Source organism: Trichosurus vulpecula, chromosome 6 (assembly GCF_011100635.1).
Source record: "Trichosurus vulpecula isolate mTriVul1 chromosome 6, mTriVul1.pri, whole genome shotgun sequence".
Taxonomy (NCBI): Eukaryota; Metazoa; Chordata; class Mammalia; order Diprotodontia; family Phalangeridae; genus Trichosurus; species Trichosurus vulpecula.
Window position 1 is genome coordinate 76989962 of NC_050578.1, and position 21322 is coordinate 77011283.

Here is a 21322-nt window from a genome sequence, read left to right on the forward strand (position 1 = left end):
ACTTTCCCTGAAGCATTTTACTTTCTCCCTGCCCCCCTTCACTCCCTCCCAGTTCCTACCAATCTTTCTTCTGAATCCTTTGAAATCTGTTTTCCTGAAAGGAAAGAATTTGATTTGCTAATCCGATCTCAAATTACACTGGGAGCTGAAAGAAGAAACCAGGAGATATTTAATTTGAATGCAATAATCATTTTAAAGCATCAGCAATGAAGAGTTTCCTTTAAATAGTAGGTATGACTTTGAAGGGAAAAAATCCAGAGTAATGCCCAGCTTAGTATAAATCAGCATTGGTAAATCTACATTTTAAAAGGTTTTGTTTTAAAGTAGTTTGTATTTTTTTTGGTATGGCAAAAAGGATTGTAATGAAAAAATTTCAACCAGGAAACCCCCAAACAGAAATAATGCTGTATAGACAGTAGCAGACTCGAACCTAAATGGAACCTGTAATAATAATAATGATTTAAAAAATCGAGTATACCCCGCCTTTTAAAAAGAAGACCTTGGATTTTATTGGTAGGTTCAGGAAGTTCTGCATCCCATATGTAGAGAGACAAGTCTTAAAGAGTTGCCTAGGGCACCGAGAGATAGGACTCATAGCCAAGCCTCCCTGCCTGAAGGCCAGCTGTCAATCCAGTAATTTGTTTTTCTAGTATACCAGAAAGCCCTTAAATTAAGGTGCACAAACCCTATTGTTTTTAAACTAAATTGTGTGATAGGATATCAGTTTCTATTCATTACTGATAGTTTGAATATTAATTTTTGGAAAAAAAACCTTTATTTTTAGAAGGTTTTTCTTTACAGAGTTCAATGCATTTTGTAGGTATTATAGCATTTGGGAATTCCTTCCAATTCTCCTGAAAATAGTGACTGATTAAATGGACTCATTTGATAAACATGGATACCAATAACTGATCTCTTGTTCCTATGGTTCTTCACAGTTGTTGTTGTTTTGAATCCTTCATTTTACGAAAGGACTAATGACATCATGGGGTGATGTTTTGACTTGCCCATGAATTGGGTTTAAGTGAGGCAGAGTTGCACAAAGTCAGCAGCCTCACTCCTTCCAAAGTCATTGAAGTCGCTCTGTGGCAGGATAAAAATCCAGACAACCGGCAATGGCCCTGGATGCAGTGGATGACTTTGGTGTCTTCAATGTCTGACTAAGCTCTAAATGCTCCACAGCACCTGCTTCAGCTGCCTTCATGTTCATTGGATCAAATTGTTCTCTTCTACCTATTCTGTCCATGCTTGGGATGAACATCCCCCTAACTCATTGACAGATTTGAGGGCTGCCAGTTACCCTCAACTTGGGTTAGCCCATCCTCTGAGGTGGTTTTACTGGGATGTGATCACTGCTCATGCTACAGCTTCTTGGAGCCACAGGTGAGAGCTGGGTGATTGGTTGGACACCAAAGGTGAATGAGCAGCCTTGAAAAGGTCTAAGCAAGCCCTCACACCAGAGGTGCTAATCTTCTCTTAACACACCATATACCACAGTAATCTTGTGAAAGCAGCATAAATCTTATCCTTCCTCCACCCCCCACCCCAGAAGGAAACAGGTTCAGAGAAGAAAAATACCTTAAATTCACACACAACTAATAAGTGTCAGAGTTAGGATTAAAATTCAGGGCTCTTTTTCAATATATGCCACTCTGCTAGGTATTAAGGAAGATATGAAAATAAAAAGCTGTAAGTACCTGCTCTGCAGGAATTTACAATCTATTAGATTTTCCTGGAAAGGGTTGAGAGGGGCCCTTGTCTCATAATCACACAGGGTATCTACCATAGTTCATGGAGAATCTTCTGCAAGCTGGAGGAGGCTTAACATTGTAGGCTAAACATTATGAATGATGAGAAATGCAACTTATTGAAAGGGAAAGATTTAAGTGGGAAGTCTTAAGACCTGGGAGATTCTTGGTTAGAGGTAAACTAGGTCCAGATAAAAGCTTTTTTGTCAGTCATCAGATTAAAAACTAAAAGGAATTTATTGACATGAAACTCGGGTTCTTTGCTATTTCTCTGGCAGTCTCAATTCTTGGTTGTCTTCCATTTAGCAGAAAAGCTAATTTGGTGCTTTAGGCACCAAATCAGGAAAGCTACCTTTCTCTCTAACTAGGTTTTGTTAAAGACTCATATTCTCTCCCAGATACTCCAAATTAAACTAAAGAAGTGTGTCTACATCACCCTCTGGCGGTTGGACCACCCCAATAAGGTAAAACTCTAATGTGAAATAAGCCAGAGATCAGCTTTTACTCCATGGAAATGAGATTTGGATGAGAGTCCCACTCCTTGTGTCAGGACAACATTTCATTCGTTAAAAATCCTTTAAAGCAAGGTACACAAATTTAGTTCAGAGCAAGCTTTCTTCCACCGTTACTTAAAATCAGTTCAACATACAACAGTGGATGAATCAATGCAACTGGATTCTTTGTTTCTAGGTAAAACCCTCCTTCCTCACTCAACTCTGTTTTGTTCTTTCTTTGCTCGTTCAAATCCTGCCTTTGTCTCTTAACTACTTGTGTGACCTTGGGCAAGGGACTTGGCTTCCCAGGTCCACATTTTCCTTCTGGGGAGGGGAGAAGGAAACTTCTAGCCTTAGATCTAGGACCCAATGATCTCATTCCTATCAAGAATCCTAAATATTTTCACATAAACTCTAGAACTTCAGTGTGGAAATCCTTGTCTGCTTCCTATAAATATTCTAGGTCTCTGCCATCCTTAATTACACATAACACCTTTTATACAACATACCCACATAACACTTTTTACACAAAAGCCCCTTTTACACATGGGCCTCCCATCCTAGCTAAACAAGGTTCAAGATGGAGCCACATCCTTTCAGAATAATAGTTTATGAGTCCCCACCAAGTGATTACTTTCTCTTGTCAGCCAGGGGACATGATAACAGCAAAAGCAAAAGCAAAAAAAAAAAACTGAGTAACTTAGTAAGAAATGTTGAAATAGAACACTCTACCCCTAAACCTTATGGGTACTTATGGGGCAGCTAGGTGGCACAGGGATAGAATGCCCTCCCTAGAGTCAAGATGTCTCATCTTCCTGAGTTTGAATCTGGTCTCAGACACTTACTAGCTCTGTGACCCTGGGCAAGTCACTTAACCCTATTTCCTGCAGTTTCTTCATATGTAAAATGAGCTGGAGAAGGAAATGGCAAAGCACTCCAGTATCTCTGCCAAGAAAACCCCAAATGGGATCATGAAGAGTTGGACACAACTGAAAAACAACTGGACAACAACAGATTGGGTTGAAAGCCTGCTTCCAAGAGATTGAGATGGTAGGGTTGATCATGGTCAAAATGTCACACTCCCAGAGGGGTTCAAGGACACAAGTCATGGGTTTGTGCTGGACAAGCAGAAGGAAAATGGCTTCTTCTGAGACTGGAGCAAAGGAAGAGAGATGGAGGAAGAGGAATAGACATTGCAAGGTAATGGATATGGGATAAAAGCAAGCTTATGATGTAATGTCTTAATTTTCTGAGTCAAATAAGAAGGAATGTCCTCCTTGGAGAGGATGGGGGAAGATCCTGGTTGGTACTGGAGGCTTGAATAGCCACTGTGGCTAGTGTAAGTCATTGAAGAATAAAAAGATTACTTTACAGCAGTGAGAGCCCAGTTGAGATTAGATAACAAAATGATATGGGAACTAATAACCACAGCTGTGTAAATTTTTGGTAACTCAAGTCATAGTTGGGAGGGGGCAGGGTTGAGCAGTGATGGGACAAAGAGTCAAGGGAATCAAGGCTAGAGAACATTATGTTGTTCAACTGGTTAACTGAGGGTCAAGATTTCAAAAAGAAGAAAGCAAGGCCAAAGCAAAGGGAAGTCTGAGAAAGGAGGGTTCAGGGCTTTGAATAGAAGGCCTGCTAAGGACATAGAACAGATTTAGGAAGAATAAGGAGAGATAGATGAAAGATGATAATCAAACAACATTGTACTAATTTCATTGAATCCCATAGTACTATATGAAATTGTCCTAGCCAACAACTTAGGGAAAACAAAGTGGATGAAAAATATATATTGCCTACAGTTATACAGCTGAGTGGGTAACTCATTGAATTAAAGGTTCTGCTTATGGACAATGAGGTTGGTTCAGAATTGACTGTTGACCTGGACTGCTGCCATAGTTTTTTGTTTAGTCTCCCTGCCTCAAGTTTCTCCTCACTCCTGCCCGTCCTCCACTCAGCTGTCAAATTGAACCTTCTAAAGCACAGGTCACCTCACCCTTATTGATAACCTCCTGTGGCTCCCTATCATCTGAAGGATCAAATATAAAATTTTCTGTTTGGCATTCGAAGTCCTTCAAAACCTGATCTGCTACTATCTTTGCAGGCTTCTTACACCAACATACTCTGTAATCCAGTACCACTGGCCTCTTTGTTGTTGGTCAAACATAAGACACTCCATTTCCCAACTTCATTGTCTATTCCTCCTTACCTGAACTCTCTCCTTCATCTCCATCTCCTGGTCTTTTTGGCTTCCTTCAAGTCCCAGCTAAAATCCCTTCTACAAGAAGCCTTTTCTAATTCCCCTTTAATATTAACACTTTCTCTTGGTTGATTATCTTGTATATATATTGTTTATACATAGTCGGTTATATGTTGCCCCTCCCCCTGCCCCAGATTAGAGTGAGGTCCTTAGGACTTTTTTTGGTTTTGGTTTTTGCCTTTCTTTGTATCCTCTACACTTAGCATAGTGCCTGGTTGATAATAGACATTTAATAAATGCCTGTTGATTGACTGAATACAATGATATTAGGCTGAATCTCATCTGGAAAATTATGTTGTGTTTTCAGTGATCTCAACCAAATTCCTAGTTGCCCCCCTGAATGAAAACTTAACATGAATTAGACTCTTGGTTATATAATATGGCTAAGAATCACACAAAATCATGATCTCATAAGAAAAAAAAATACAAACAACCCAAACATCAAGAAAAAGATGCATGCTTCATAATTTTAAGTAGGCTACAGGACATTTCCAATATTGGGAAGTGGCCTGAAAGGCTTTATTAAGGACATGTATGACAAGAAAAGGAGACGTGTCAATCATGGATTAAGATTATATATATATATATATATATATATATACATATATCACTTGGCACAGTACCTGGAACATAGTAGGTACTATGGAAATGCTTATTCCCTTCCATTCCCTTTCATGAAATCAGAATGAAACATAACAGTCTGAATGCTACCCCATGAAATTAATAGAATCAGAGAAAGGGTTTTAGCATCTACAGAGGAATTGTAGAAAGATGAGAGAGACAGAGAGAGAGAGAGAGAGAGAGAGAGAGAGAGAGAGAGAGAGAAAGAGACAGAAGGAGAGAGAAAGAGAGACAGAGAGAGACAGAGAGACACAGAGAGACACAGAGAGACACAGAGAGAATGCCTACGGTTTAGGGGTATTTGTCCAATAACAAATTTGAGTTTTACAAATACTACTGTTGTTTAGTTGACTCTTTGTGACCCCATTTGGGGTTTTCTTGGCAAAGACACTGGAGTAGTTTGCCATTTCTTTCTCCAGTTCATTTTATAGATAAAGAAACTGAGGCAAACACGGTGAAGTGATTTACCCAGGGTCACACAGCTATTTAGTGTCTGAGGCCATATTTGAACTCACCAAGAAGAATCTTTCTGACTCCAGGCCTGGCTTTCTATCTATTGCATGACCTAGCTGTCCTTTGACCCAATCTTGTCTACAGTAATTCAGGGTTAGGGGCTGATAAGGTGTGAGCAGGGAAAGAGTCAAGGGAATCAAGGATAGAGAACAGTATGTAATTGAACTGGTTAACCAGAGGTCAAGAGAGCTAAGAGAAGTGCTCTTGTTAAGGCTACCATGCTTACTAAATGCAACGGCCTTTTTTCATTCCCTATCCTTCTTATCTTCTTTCTAGCTTTTGATGTAGCCTCCACCTGGATATGCTCTTGTCTATGAGTTTCCATGACTCTACTCTCTCCCAGTAATCCCTCCTACCTGTCTGACATTTCTTCTCAGTATTATTTGTAGAATCAATTTTTATGTCCCTAAAGATCTCTCTGGGAAGAAGCAGTCTCTTCTCTCTCTCCACTATTCCTCATGAATTACATCACTTCTCAGGATTTCAGTTATCATTTCTAAGTAGATGACTCCCCAAACTGTATATCCAAACCCCCTCTCCTAATCTCTGTTCATCATCACCAACTGCTTGCAGGGTATCTCCCGCTCAGTGTCCCAGAGGCATCTCAAACTCAACATATCCAAAATGGAATTTACTATCTTTTCCACTAAACTCACCTCTCCTCCAAATTCCCTATTTCTGAGGGCATCACTATCTTCCCAGTCATCCCAAACCTTGATCTTGGAGTTTTCTTTAGCTCTTCACATACCTCCACCCTACATTTTCAGTCAGTTGCCTAGTTGTGTCAAATCTACCTTCACAACCCATCTCATCTCCATCCCCTTCTCAACCCTTACACGGCCACCCCTCCCATATTTGGGTCCTCATCACCTATTGCCCAGAATCTTGCAATGACCTCCTAAACAGTCTCCCTGCCTCTAATTTCTTCCCTCACCAATCCATTCTCCATAGATCTGGCAAAAATAAAACAAAACAAGACCAAAAAAAAAACCCCAACCCCTTCTTAAAATACAGTTCTTGACATGTCACTCACATGTTCAAGATCATTCAATGACTTCCTTGGCCTCTAGGATAAAATTAAAACTCCTTTAGTTGACATTAAAGGCTCTTTATATTTTGGCTACAGCCTGCCTTTCCAGATTTATTTTGTTTCTCCCTTTCACATGGTCTGTTTCCAGGCAAACTGATCTACTTGATACCCAAATTCAGAATTCTATCTTCTGCCTCCAAATATTTGTTCTTCCCATGCCTGGAATGTACTACCTGCTTACTGCGACTTCCTAACATCTTTGTCTTCTTTCTTCTGTTTAAAAAAAGTCAATTTATTTTCAGTTCCAAATTCTCTCCTCTCTTCCTCCCTCTCCCTTACACATTGAGAAGGTAGGAAAAATAGACCTCATTACAAGTATGCATAGCCATGCAAAACAAATTTCCATATTAGCCGTAAGAGAAAGAGGGAGAAAAGGAAAGAAAGAAAGGAAGGAAAAAAGGAAGGAAGGAAGAAGGAAGGAGGGAAGGAGGGAGGGAGGGAAGAAGAAGAAAGAAGGAAGGAAAGAAGAAACAAAGAAGGAAGGAAGGAAGAAAAGAAGAAAATATGCTTCAATCTGCACTCTAAGTCCATCAATTTTCTATCTGGAGGTAGATAACATGTTTCTTCATGAGTCCTTTGGCTGGTCATTGTGTTGATGAGTTTCTACTTCTTTCAAAGTTGATTATCTTTACAATATTGCCGTTACTGTATAAATTGTTCTGGTTCTACTCACTTCACTCTGCATCAATTCATGCAAGTCTTCCCACATTCAGATACTTGTTCATATATTTGCTAATTGTGGGGCATCTCCTCAGTTTCTAATTCTTTGCCACCACAAAAAGAGTTGCTATAAACATTTTTGTACCTGTGGGTCCTTTTCCTCTTTCTTTCATTGTTTTGGGGTATAGACCTAGTACGTATCACTGGGTCAAAGAGCATATACAGTTTTTTAGCTTTTTGGGAATCATTCTAAATTGTTTTCCACTGTGACTGGTTCAGTTCCACCAACATTAGTGTGCCCATTTCCTCATATCCTTTCTATCATTTATCATTTACATTTTTTGTCATCTTAGACAATCTGATGGATGTGAGGTGGTACCTCAGAGTTGTTTTAATGTGTATTTCTCTAATTATTAGTGACAGAGCATTTTTTGCGTATGGCTTTTGATAGCTCTGATTTCTTCCTCTGAAAACTGCCTAGTCATATCTTTTGACCATTTACCAGTTGGGTGAATGCCTTTTATTCCTGTAAATTTGACTCAGTATGAGACCTTTAGCAGAGAAACTTGCTGCAAAGATGCCCACCCCCACCCCCGCCCAGTTTCCTGCTTTTCTTCTAATTTTATCTGTATTGGTTTTGTTTATGCAAAATCCTTTGAATGTTATATAAACAGAATTATCTATTTTAGCTCCTGTGAGCCTCTCTAGCTCTTCTTTGCTCATGAACTTTTCACTTATCTATACATCTGTTGGGTAATTTCTTCATTGCTCCACTAACTTTCTTACGGCATCACCATTTACATCTAAGTCATGTACCCATTTTGAACTTATTTTGGTATACATTGCTAGATGTTGGTCTATGCCTAATTTCTGACACATTGCTTTCCAGTTTCCTCAAAAGTTTTTGTCAAATGGTGAGTTCTTGCCCCAGTAACCGGGACCTTTGGATTTATCAAATACAGCATTACCGTACTTATTTACTTCTGTTTATTGTGTACCTAATGTGTTCCACTCATCAATTTCTCTATTTCTTACCCATTATGAAATTGTTTTGATGATTATAGCTTTGTAGTAGAGTATGAGGCCTGGTGCTGCTGGGCCCCCTTCCTTCCCCTTTTTTTCCCATTGGTTTCCTTGAGATTCTTAACCTTGCGCTCCTCTACATGAACTTTGTTATAATTTTTCTAGCTCTTACTCTCCATATCTTTTGTTCAATAGGGTGACTGTAAAAATATGATCTGCTACCGAAAATTGTTTTAAAAACCCTTTCCATTCCCTTCTTATATTTTCATCACAGATATCCTTAATACATAATCATTCTCATCAATATTTTAAACATATGTCAGTTGCTGCTGATGTCTTTCAGCCACTTTATTAAAAGTATTTTCTGTACACGCATATTCTTTTTGAATCTTCACATCTTAGAAATATCTTGAAAATTATCCCGAGTGCCTTTGAAGTTGCATAGTTTTCTGTTTGAGCAAATCCAGATGTTTTTCCTAGTTTTGTCTAAGTATGTGCCATTAACACTTTCTCATACAAAGTATGGAATTGAGAGTCCAAATTTGGTGTCCATCAATGAGACCAGATCACTGTAAAAAAATCTCAACAGAGCTGACTCATGCCATATCTATTTCTAGTTATCTGTCTATTCATCTAGAAGTGTTCTCTGGATAATCTGGTTTAGCCCAATTTAGCACCAAGCTTTCAGCAAGCCTGTTTGCTCCTCAAATTCTTTCCCTGTTTTATTATGTGTTATAATACTGATCATAATCTTCTATCATCCACCTTCATAATGTTCTATAAATGAGATAATATTTTAATCCAATTTTCCCCTTCATTCCTGTGTCTCTCCACTTGGCAAGGAGATCAAACCTTGGCTAGTAAAGATGGTTCTTTAACTCTTTTGGCATACTCCCAATGGTTCCTATTACTTGCTTAAGAAATGACAATAATGATTTCCTTTGCTCTTGTCTATTTATCTTTTTCCAAAACAACTTGTTTAAACAGGATAGATCAGAGCTATTGCAATCACACGTAGTGCCTTCATCTCCATCTATCTCACAAACTTTAAGGTGCCAGATACATGGGTTCTTTTAATTTGCCATTGATCTTGACCTTCACCTAACCAATTGATGAACTGAGGGCACACGGCTGATTCTGAAGTGACTTCTATGTCTGTAAATAGTAAGTTCCTCAATGCTACAATATAATCAAGTTTTTATGATGTCTTTTGGTCCTCATATCTTCCAATATTTTTCTTCAAGAAAGTGTTAATGATGTGTGTTTATGAGGCTTCTGAGTAGTCTATAGACCTGTTAGTCTCTTTCATTTCTTGATCCCAAATAATATTTTCCAACAGTTTTTTCTTTCCCCCATCTTCCTCTTCATCCTTCTTCATATCAAAATCATCAAATACTGAAGTATATGTTGGCTTGCTTTTTGACAGTTTTAACAAATTCTTTATGGAATTTATCTTTCTTCATCCTCATTGATATATCTTGTTGCCTTTGAGTGAAAGATGAAACTAACTTGGCCAAGTCCTTTATTTGTTTCTTAGAGTTATATTTAACAACAACTTAGATCTCTTCTGTTTTCTAGCAAGAATGTCAGTAGGAATATTGCTCAGTTGTATGTGAACTTGACTACTGGATGAGGATTGATATTAAGAGTTCTGTTAATGTTGTGGATGATTTAAGATAAAAATGTTAAAAGGGGCATGTGGCATAGTAGAGAGTTGGTCTCAGAGTCAGGAAGAACTATGTTTACGTCTTGCCTTGGACGCGTACTGAATGTGTGATTCTGTACAAATAACAACCTCTTAATACCCTAGACCAGGGGTGGGGAGCCTGCGGCCTCGAGGCTACATGTGGCCTTCTAGGTCCTTCACAGAAGTTTGGATTTAGCCATACTTGAGGACCTAGAGGGCCACATGTGACCTTGAGGCTGCAGGCTCCCCACCCCTTTGGCTCTAGACAATTCTCTAAGATTATACATTACAAACAAGTTGCTAATCTGCTTCAGTTGAAGGAGTTTTCTGTGCCAATGAAACACAGATCTCACTTTTAACCAAAAACATATAAGAATTATGTGTTTCTTAGCAATCCCTGTCCCATGTTCCACTACTTCTCAGTCCTTTCCGGGCTGCACTCTTGACTCTCTACCCACACTTTGTCTATAATGTGTCCAAATCCTCTCTAACTGGAAGCTCATTTTAGCCCTGAATATCACACCTTGGAAACATTCTCTATGCCTTCAGTCTGTGCCTCTGATTGGCTGGTTCCTCCCAGAACCTCCATATTAAGGAAGAAACCCAGATGACTCATTCCTATCCAGGCTGCAATCTTGACCCCTCTCAGACTTTCTCTACAAAGCCATCATTCAGAGACCTTCATTTCCACTCCCCTACTGCTAGCTTCCTTTTATGTGTTGCCAGTCCCCATTAGAATGTAAGCTCCTTGAGGGCAGGGATATTCCACTTGTATTTTTGGTGATTAGCACAGTGTCTGGCACATAGTAAGTGCTTAATAAATACTTGTTGACTTGACCTGCTGCCACCTGATCACTGCAAAAAGGGAAAAGAAAACACAGATGATTAAGGGAAATACTGCATTTTTGTTCATTTCCTGGATCATCATGGGCAAGGAATTCATTGCCTAGTGGCCAGTATTCTAGTGTTATGCCTCTCCATACATAACTAGGTTAGTCTGTCACCCCACCTTTTGTGGGCATGTTCTCCCAGAATATTTTTTATTCAGTTTATTGGCATTAGGACTTTTTCCTGTAAGTTTAAAAGATCTTGTTTTCTATAGATAAATCAGGTAAAGATGTCATGATATAGTGGACAGAGTTGGCCTTAGAGTCAGGAAGACTTGAGCTCAAGTTCCACCTGTGAGACATACTAGCCATGTGACTCTGGGCATGTCAATTATAGCAATGCTTCCAGTCCAATACCTTCAGCCATCATTCTGGGAAGCAGCTTCCCACTCCTCCCTTCCCAAGGAGCTGCAGTCTGGCAGCTGCTCCTGCAGGTGCTAAGTTCTTGCCACTGAAATCCTTGGCATTGTCAAATGGTTCAACACCAGAAGCTGATATGATTTTGCACATGTGCAGATCACCTAAGATGGAAGCACCCATGAAAGAGATACCAGGGAACCTGCCTCTGAGAGGCATTCTGAGTTCCCCTACCATATGGGTGGGAGTAGCCTCTTTTTATTGGCTATGGAGCTGGAACCAGCTGTATCTTTAAAATTAACAGACTGAAGGTTTGGAAATCAAAGGGATGCCCATCAATTAAGGAATAGTAAAACAAGTTGTGGTATATCCACTACTTGGTCTATTTCCAAAGATGATTAGGGAAAAAGGAAAAGAATCAGCTCTCTTTGTGGTGGCAAAGGACTAAAAATTGTGGAGCTGGCCATCAACCGGGGAATGGCTAAGCAAGTTGTGGTGTATGATGTGATGGAATACTACTGTGCTTTAAGAAGTGATGAGCTTGATGATCTTAGAAAAACATGGAAGGACTTGCATGAAATAATGAAGAGTGAAATGAGCAGAAGCAAGAGAATATTGTATACAGTAACAGCAATATTATTTGAAGAATAACTTTGAGAGAATTAGTTATTTTGTCTACTATAAATATCCAGATTAACTACAAAGGATATATGAAAAAAGATGCTATCTGCATCCAGAGAAAGAACTGATAAATAGAAGTATGTATAGAATAATTTTACACATATATATGTATGCATATTTGTGTCTAATGGTAGCCATGGAGGTAAGGAAAAAAAAGAAAACATCTACAGGATAATTTTGTTATATATTTGAAAGGAATAGCAAGTTGTGCATAGTAGATATGCAGTTTCATGTGCAATTGTCTTTTTTATTGTGTTATGTCAGGGAAATGCTTATTTTATTCCATGAACTAAAAATAAAATTAAAAAAAAAAAAGAAAGAAATGATGAGGAGGATGGTTTCAGAAAAACCTGAAAAGACTCATATAAACTGATTCAAAGTGAAGTGAGCAGAACCAGGAAAACTCTTTATGTAGTAACAACAACATCGTAACACTATTCATCTGTTCTGATCAAGACATCAAGACAGGGGGCGGAGCCAAGATGGCGGCTGGAAAGCAGGGACCAGCCTGAGCTCCCTGCCGAGCCCCTCCAAAAACCTATAAAAAATGGCTCTGAACCAACTCTAGAACGGCAGAACCCACAGAACAGCAGAGGGAAGCAGGGCTCCAGCCCAGGACAGCCTGGATGGTCTCTGGGTGAGGTCTATCCCACACGGAGCTGGGAGCTGGGAACGGAGTGGAGCAGAGCCCAGCCTGAGCGACTTGGACCATCCAGACCAGAAGCCGGGCGGAGGGGGCCCTAGCGCCCTGATTCAGTGAGCTGCGGCAGTTACGAGACTTCTCAACCCACAAACACCAAAGACTGCTGAGAAGGTTAGTGGGAAAAGCTGCGGGAGTGGAAGGAGTTCACGGTTCGGCTTCCAGCCCCTGGGACAGCGGAGGTGGGGCAGGTACGGCTGCTGCTGCTTCTGGCGCCAGGCCCACCTGCTGGGAGGAATTAAGTGGCAGATCAGAGCAGGGGTGCACAGCCTGACGAAGATCTGAGCCCAGTTCGGGTTGGGGGTCCTTGGGGAAGGAGCAGTGCTGGTGCGGCAGAGCTGGCACCTCCCCCCCAAACGTGGAACATAGAACTCTGTAGTCTACAAGCAGTCATACCCCACTGAAAAACTCAAAGGTCAAGTTAGTTGGCTGGGATTATGGCCAGGCAGCGAAAATGCACCGAGATTCAGTCTCAGACTCTGCATTCTTTCTTTGCTGACAAAGAAGACCAAAACATACAGATGGAAGAAATTAATAAAGTCAAAGAGCCTACAACAGATACCTCCAAGAAAAACATGAACTGGTCCCAGGCCATGGAAGAGCTCAAAAAGGATTTGGAAAAGCAAGTTAGAGAAGTAGAGGAAAAATTGGGAAGAGAAATGAGAAGGATGCGAGAAAACCATGAAAAACAAGTCAATGACTTGCTAAAGGAGACCCAAAAAAATACTGAAAAATACACTGAAGAAAACAACACCTTAAAAAACAGATTAACTCAAATGGCAAAAGAGCTCCAAAAAGCCAATGAGGAGAAGAATGCCTTGAAAGGCAGAATTAGCCAAATGGAAAAGGAGGTCCAAAAGACCACTGAAGAAAATACTACTTTAAAAATTAGATTGGAGAAAGTGGAAGCTAGTGACTTTATGAGAAACCAGGATATTATAAAACAGAACCAAAGGAATGAAAAAATGGAAGACAATGTGAAATATCTCCTTGGAAAAACCAGTGACCTGGAAAATAGATCCAGGAGAGATAATTTAAAAATTATTGGACTACCTGAAAGCCATGATCAAAAAAAGAGCCTAGATATCATCTTTCAAGAAATTATGAAGGAGAACTGCCCTGATATTCTAGAGCCACAGGGCAAAATAGAAATTGAAAGAATCCATCGATCGCCTCCTCAAATAGATCCAAAAAAGAAATCTCCTAGGAATATTGTCGCCAAATTCCAGAGCTCCCAGATCAAGGAGAAAATACTGCAAGCAGCCAGAAAGAAACAATTTGAGTATTGTGGAAACCCAATCAGAATAACCCAGGATCTGGCAGCTTCTACATTAAGAGATCGAAGGGCTTGGAATGCGATATTCCGGAGGTCAATGGAGCTAGGATTAAAACCTAGAATCACCTACCCAGCAAAACTGAGTATCATGTTCCAAGGCAAAATATGGATTTTCAATAAAATAGAGGACTTTCAAGCTTTCTCAGTGAAAAGACCAGAACTGAATAGAAAATTTGACTTTCAAACATAAGAATCAAGAGAAGCATGAAAAGGTAATCAAGAAACGGAAATTGCAAGGGACTTACTAAAGGTGAACTGTTTTGTTTACATTCCTACATGGAAAGAGGACATGGATGATTCATGAGACCTCAGTATTAGGGTAGCTGAAGGGAATATGCATATATATATATATGTTTATGTATATATATATAAGTGAATGTGTATGTATGTATATATCTATGTGTATATATATGTGTGACACAGGGTGAGTTGAAGATGAAGGGAAGATATCTAAAAGAAATAAAATGAAATTAAGGGATGAGAGAGCATCATACTGAGAGAGGGAGATAGGGAGAGATAGAATGGGGTGGATTATCTCCCATAAAGGTGGCAAGAGGAAGCAGTTCTGTGGGAGGAGGGGAGAGGGCAGGTGAGGGGGGAATGAGTGAACCTTACGCTCATCAGATTTGGCCTGAGGAGGGAATACCATACATACTCAGTTGTGTATCTTACCCCACAGGAAAGAAGAGGGAGGAAGAAAAAAAAATAAAAGGGGGGGGATGATGGAGGGGAGGGCAGATGGGGGTGAAGGTAATCAAAAACAAACACTTTGGAAAGGGGACAGGGTCAAGGGAGAAAATTCAATAAAGTGGGATGGGTTGGGAAGGAGCAAAATGTAGTTAGTCTTTCACAACATGATTATTATGCAAGGGTTATACATAATGATACACATGTGGCCTAGGTTGAATTGCTCGACTTCTTAGGGAGGGTGGGTGGGAAGGGAAGAGGGGAGAGAATTTGGAACTCAAAGTTTTAAAATCAGATGTTCAAAAACAAACAAAAAAAAGTTTTTGCATGCAATTAAAAAATAAGATACACAGGCAATGGGACATTGAAATTTATCTTGCCCTACAAGAAAGGAAGGGAAAAGGGGATGAGAGGGGAGGGGGGTGATAGAGGGGAGTGCTGACTGGGGAACAGGGCAACCAGAATATACGCCATCTTGGAGTGGGGGGGGAGGGTAGAAATGGGGAGAAAATTTGTAATTCAAACTATTGTGAAAATCAATGCTGAAAACTAAATATGTCAAATAAATAAATTTAAATTAAAAAAAAAAGACATCAAGACAATTCCAAAGAATCCATCATAAAAAAATAATGCCATCTGCCTCCAAAGAGAGAATTGATTAATTCTGAGTGCAGATTGAAGTATACTTTTAAATTTTTCTTTATTTTTCTTGGGGTTTGTGTGTGTTTTCTTTTGCAATATGGCTAGTATAGAAATATGTCTTTCATGACTTCATATGTATGATCAATATTATATTGTTTGCCTTCTTAATTGGTAGGAGAGGGATTGGAAGGAGAGAGAGAATTTGGAACTCAAAATGTTTAAAAATGAATGTTAAAAATTTTTTACGTGGAATTGGGAAATATTTAACAAAACAAATGAAAATATATTTAAAAACTAACATCCCTCTCTCTCCAGTTGTGTCCAGGAGTGTAGGTCTTATACCTTGTACCAAGTAAGTTGAGTATGGAGGGAAGGATCCCTTTTCTCTTTCACCTTAGGTCCTATTGCCCCAAGAGAGATGGATTTGGGGTTTTGGACTGTTTCATTTGTCCTTTTCAATTCTAGGCATAGGAGTTTGGGGCATGGCAACCTTGGAGCCAGGATTCCAGGCTACATGTTGCTGCCAGACCATCAGACTTCCCTTAGAAGTCAGGATGCTGGGACATTGGGCCTTGGAAATTGGTGGGACTATGCTAGAGAGGAAGTGAGTTAAGCTTTTAATGTTTTTAGGGAGAAATATCCCCCCAGGTGCATAGAGGAATATTTGCATGTCTATTTTCATTAAATCTTTGAAGATCTCCCTTCAGGCTAGTGACTTTCTTCTGCTGATTATCTCTAATTTTTCCTCTCTCTAGCTTTTTGTCTTTTGTCTGTCTTTTTATCTGGTATAGTAGGAGCTTAATAAATGCTTATTGACTCACTAAATATTCCTTCATAAAAGTGAACCTGACTTTTAAGTGGCTAAATGGAACTTTGGTGCTTGAGATCCCTAAAATTGGGGGAACAGTATCAGTGCGGGCTTGAGCCAATGGTAGAAACTAGACAATCTCCCACCCCACTTAAGGATGCCAGAAAATCCTGGAGGATGAATGCAATGTAACACACCTGACTTTCATTTAGTTAGGGACCAGAGTAATAATCACTATTGCAACTTTATCAGTGGAAATGACATGAAAGAAGATGCATTACCATCTGCTTCACTGCTGCAACCTAAAGCCCCTGGGACCTTTCCATTTGACAGCTATGAAAACTTTCCCTGTGTATCATCTTCCCCCTTAGAAAGTGAGCTCTTTGAAAGCAGAGACTCTCTTTACTATTTTTGTCTCAGCACTTAGCATAGTGCTTTGCATATAATAATGCTTAACAAATGTTTTTCGTCTATCTATCTATCTATCCATCCATCCATCCATCCATCCATCCGTCCAACCATCCACCCATCCATCCATCTATTCATTCATTCATTCATTCATTCATTTATTCATTCATTCATTCATTTATAGTCACTTAACTGGTCAGTCCTAGGCAACTCTCTAAGACTAGAATGGATTTTTTTAAAAAGTAAAATTAGAGTAGGTTTTTATGTTAACTTCATCAAATAAGTCTATCATTTTTTCTCAAACTTCCATCAGTAAAAGAGGAAGGCAGTATTTTACTCTAATTTATGTATCTTTAAGCATACCTCCCCTTCCCCCAGCATTATCAGGAAGTCCATCCAAGCAGGCAGTTCTCCTTTATTGAAAATAACTGCTAAGATACAACTTCCCCCACATAACTGAGGGCCTCCATGTCACTAAACCTTAATCTTGATTTTTCTAAGTGTTGGTATCTAAAGGTATTTGAGCTGAAATGTAGACCCTTGGTGCCAGAATCAATGGAAAAAAGGCTTCACATTTTTGTCTGGTATTTAGAACATCTCATCCCCACCTCCATGGAAATTAGAGGAAGTCAAATGGGGATCATATGATGTTACAGAGAACAGGGCAGAGATGCTCCAGCCGATAAGTGGTAGACCAAAGCTGACTGCCTCCCTCAGATTTCAGAACCACAGATATCTCCCAGTCTTGCTCCTTAATGGTTTACATTTATCCCCATAGGTTGGTCGCTTTTGCAATGTGGGTGGTTGGGAGGGGGATGGGAAGGAAAATCTACTGGCAGTATTGTTGCAAATGTGGTCTCATTCATTTTAATGAGCTGCTTTCTTTCATCCATATCTCTTATAACGTTCATTGAATTGCTATTTGTCAGTTTTAAACTGTAAAGCATATTTGTGTGCTTGTAAAGATACTATGAAGTCCCCTGGGTCTTCTTTTTCTTATAGTATTTCTCCAATAACTCAAAGCACTTTATTTTAAATTGCTCACAAATGACACTAACTTAACTTCATAATACTCCTGGGCATAGCCTAATACTTCATAACATTCATGGTTTACAATTGAAGAAACAAAAATGTTTTAGGGAGACAATGTCTCTAGAGTTTGGAAGAGTCCACAGGAACCATTGGGTGGGAACACCTCCCACCCAATTTTACAAATGAGGAAACTGGGACCCAGGCAGGGTCCTTGCCCAAGGTCACACAATTAGTAAGGGTCAGAGACAAGACTTGAACTCATGTTCTCTGACTTCAGAGCCAGAGCCAGATCCTTACTAGACAAGTAATTTTGGGGGCAGCTAGGTGGTGCAGTGGATAGTGTATGGGGCTTGGAATCAGGAAGATGCATCTTTACGAGTTCAAATCCAGCCTCCAACACTAGCTGAATGACCCTAGGCAAGTCACTTAACCCTCTTTGCCTCAGTTTCCTCATCTGTAAAATGAGCTGGAGAAGGAAATGACAAACTACTCCAGTGTCTTTGCCAAGAAAACCCCAAGTGGGGTTATGAAGAGTCAGATACAACTGAACAACAATAAAGATGTACTGCAAAGCTCTGGTATCAATGGAGCATCCATTGGACTTGCTTTTTGGCTACATGTCTTAGTCAGTCAATAAATATTTATTAAGTGCCTGCTGCATGCCAGGCACCATGCTAAGTTGGGGGTACAAAGAAAAGCAAAAAATAGTATTTGCCCTCAAGTAGCTATGTCTTTAGGAGAAAATATTGAACAATGATGAGGTTGAGAATAATGGATCCCACAAGTAAACTGTTTCTAAACGTCAATCAAAATCCTATTTCTTTATTCTGGCTATGTGTATTAGCATAGGTTCTGGGATGAATGAAAACTGAGACAAGAGTCTAGGAGGAGAGTTTAACAAGCATTATTTTTCCTTTGGAATCCAATTGGGGGGGGTTGTGATTGTGGAAGAGCTTGTCTATTGGCATATACTTTTGTTCTCCATCTGACATGAAATAGGAAGGATACTCAAGAGGACAAATATGCCCAGATCTGGTAGCATGTTTACAAGAAAGGAAAATGCTAGAAATTTTTGCACACCCATGAAAATCTTTCTATCTCAACATAATTGTATGTTGATGCCACTTTCCGGCAATCTCCACATCATGCCTTCTGTTCTGGGACCATCATCCAACTCCCTTTTCACTGGAAACTTGGACTCTGCCTCTGGGTCCCCTGGCTCTGAGAGGTGAGTTTTTACCTTCTCTTTCTTGGGTCCAGGTCTCTACAAGACTTCCCAGTTGTCTCCTCAATATGTCATAGTGCCTACATTCTGCACCCCACCCCTTCACAGCACCCCTTGGAGTTGTCTTTCCCTCTTGGCATGTAAAGTTCTTGTGGGAAGAGAGCATATTATCTGTGTGTGTTTGTATACTTAGCACTTAGCACAGTGCCTAGCATATAGTGAGAGTTTAATAAATGCTTTATTTATCTGATGTTGAAAAGATGGGCGAGATAATGTCTGTAGAGTTCTTGGAGTGCCTTAAAACAATTGTATTGTGCAAGTCCAAAGTGTTCTTACTCAAGACTATTAATGGCATGTAGGACACTCAGTGATAGGGAGCTCAGAGTGCAAGATCACATGATTCTCCTGGAACAATCTATTTCGGACATTTGTGATTCAGGTCATTGCAACCTTCAATTTAAAGATTTTTTGGCATCAAGAGGGACAGACATCTTCTGTCCTTCCAACCCTCTCTTTCCCTTACTCATCTCACACTTATTCTTCACTTTCATCAGTGTTTTAGATTCTCAGATTCCTTCCTATTTCCCTTGTCTAAAATCTATGCTGCTCTTCTAGTGGCGTCAAAGAATTGGAAATCAAGGGGATGTCCATCGATTGGGGAATGACTGAACAAGTTGTGGTATATGATTGTGATGGAATACTATTGTGCTATAAGAAATGATGAGCAGGACACTCTCAGAAAAACATGGAAAGACATACATGAACTGATGCAGGGAAATGAGCAGAACCAGGAGAACATGCTATGGAGTAACAGCTATATTGTATGATGACCAACTGTGAATGACTTGCCTATTCTTAGCAATACAGTGATCCAAGACAATTCTGAAAGACATGATGAAAAATGCTATCCTCTCCAAAGAAAGAACTGGTGGAGTCTAAATGCAGACTGAAACATACTTTTTCTTTACTTTCTTTTTCTTTCTTTCTTTCTTTTCTTTTTTGGTCTGTGTTTTCTTTCCCAACATGACTAATGTAGAAATATGTTTTGCTTGAATACACATGTATACCCTATATCAAATTGCTTTCCTTCTCATTTGGGGGGCAAGGGGAGGGAGGGAGAGAATTTGGAACTAAAAATTTTTAAATGAATGCTAAAAATGTTTTAATATGGAATTGGGGGAAAATGAAATACTAAATTTTAAAAAATAAAATCTATGCTGGCCTCACTTTCTACTTTTCCCAGTCATCAAGACTAGATTGAGTAAGTGACTTCAATAACACCTTCTTCTTCACCCTTGAATCCTTTCCTCTTTTGATCACCTATGTTTCTCAACTCACGGTTACAATACCAACATTATTATAACAACAATATTATTATTGTTGTTACAGTAATAATTGTTACAACAATAATAACCCTCTCAAAACTCAATCTATCATCCTTGTAATGGTGGGGAAGAAATAAAATAGAAGGCATGGTGATGTACGGTACAGCTTGTATACCCCAAAACCCCTATGGGAAAGCCTGGAAAGAACCCCAAACATTGGCTAATGGTTTCTGGTGATATTGCTGTTTCATTTAGCACCCCAGTCAATGTGATCTGACTCATCTAATGGATCCAAGAAATATATGGGGTAATAGGGTTGCAAGTTGTCTCTACTTGAAACCATCCTGATGAAAAGTTGGCTATGGAGTCTTCTTCCTGAATTCAAATCCATTCTCAGACACTTACTAGCTTAGTGACCTGGGCAAATCACTTAACCCTGTTTGCCTCAGCTTCCTCATCGGTAAAATGAGCTGGAGAAGGAAATGGCAAACCACTCTAGTATCTTTGCCAAGAAAACCCCAAATAGGGTAATGAAGAGTTAGGCATGACTTTATGACTGAACAACAAATATAAAAATAAACAACTATTTCAAGAATGAATTTAATAAACAAAGAGTCTGTGAAAAGGAGTCATATGCCATAGGACTGGAGTCCTCCTTCCTCCTTCCCAACATCCATCTTTGTGTTCTGAAGTCCTCTCTGGACCTCACTTTTCTCATCTGTAAAAAGCAGGTATTGGTCTAGATGACTTTGAACTCTAAGTCTATGAGCCACTGATCTTTTTTTCCCTTTTCTTTTGATACCAATGACACACCTGCCCTCTATCACCCAATACATGCTAAGCACTGATGTCCCAAGCCTTTGGCTTCACTGAACAGATTTAGGCTCTTCCCACCTCCATCCATCAAACTTCAATATTCTCACACTTTTGCTCCTCCTTTTCTCTAATTACAGAAAAATTAGTAAGTCTATCAGCTACTCACTTAGCAGATCACCAGGATCTACTATCTCAGGTCTTTGCTCCAAGTAATCATCCCTTCTCATGAATGCATCTTCAGCCTTTTCCCTATCACTGGCTCCTTTCTATCTGCCCACAAATATTTCCAGGGTTATCCACAGAAACAAGCAGCAAACAACAA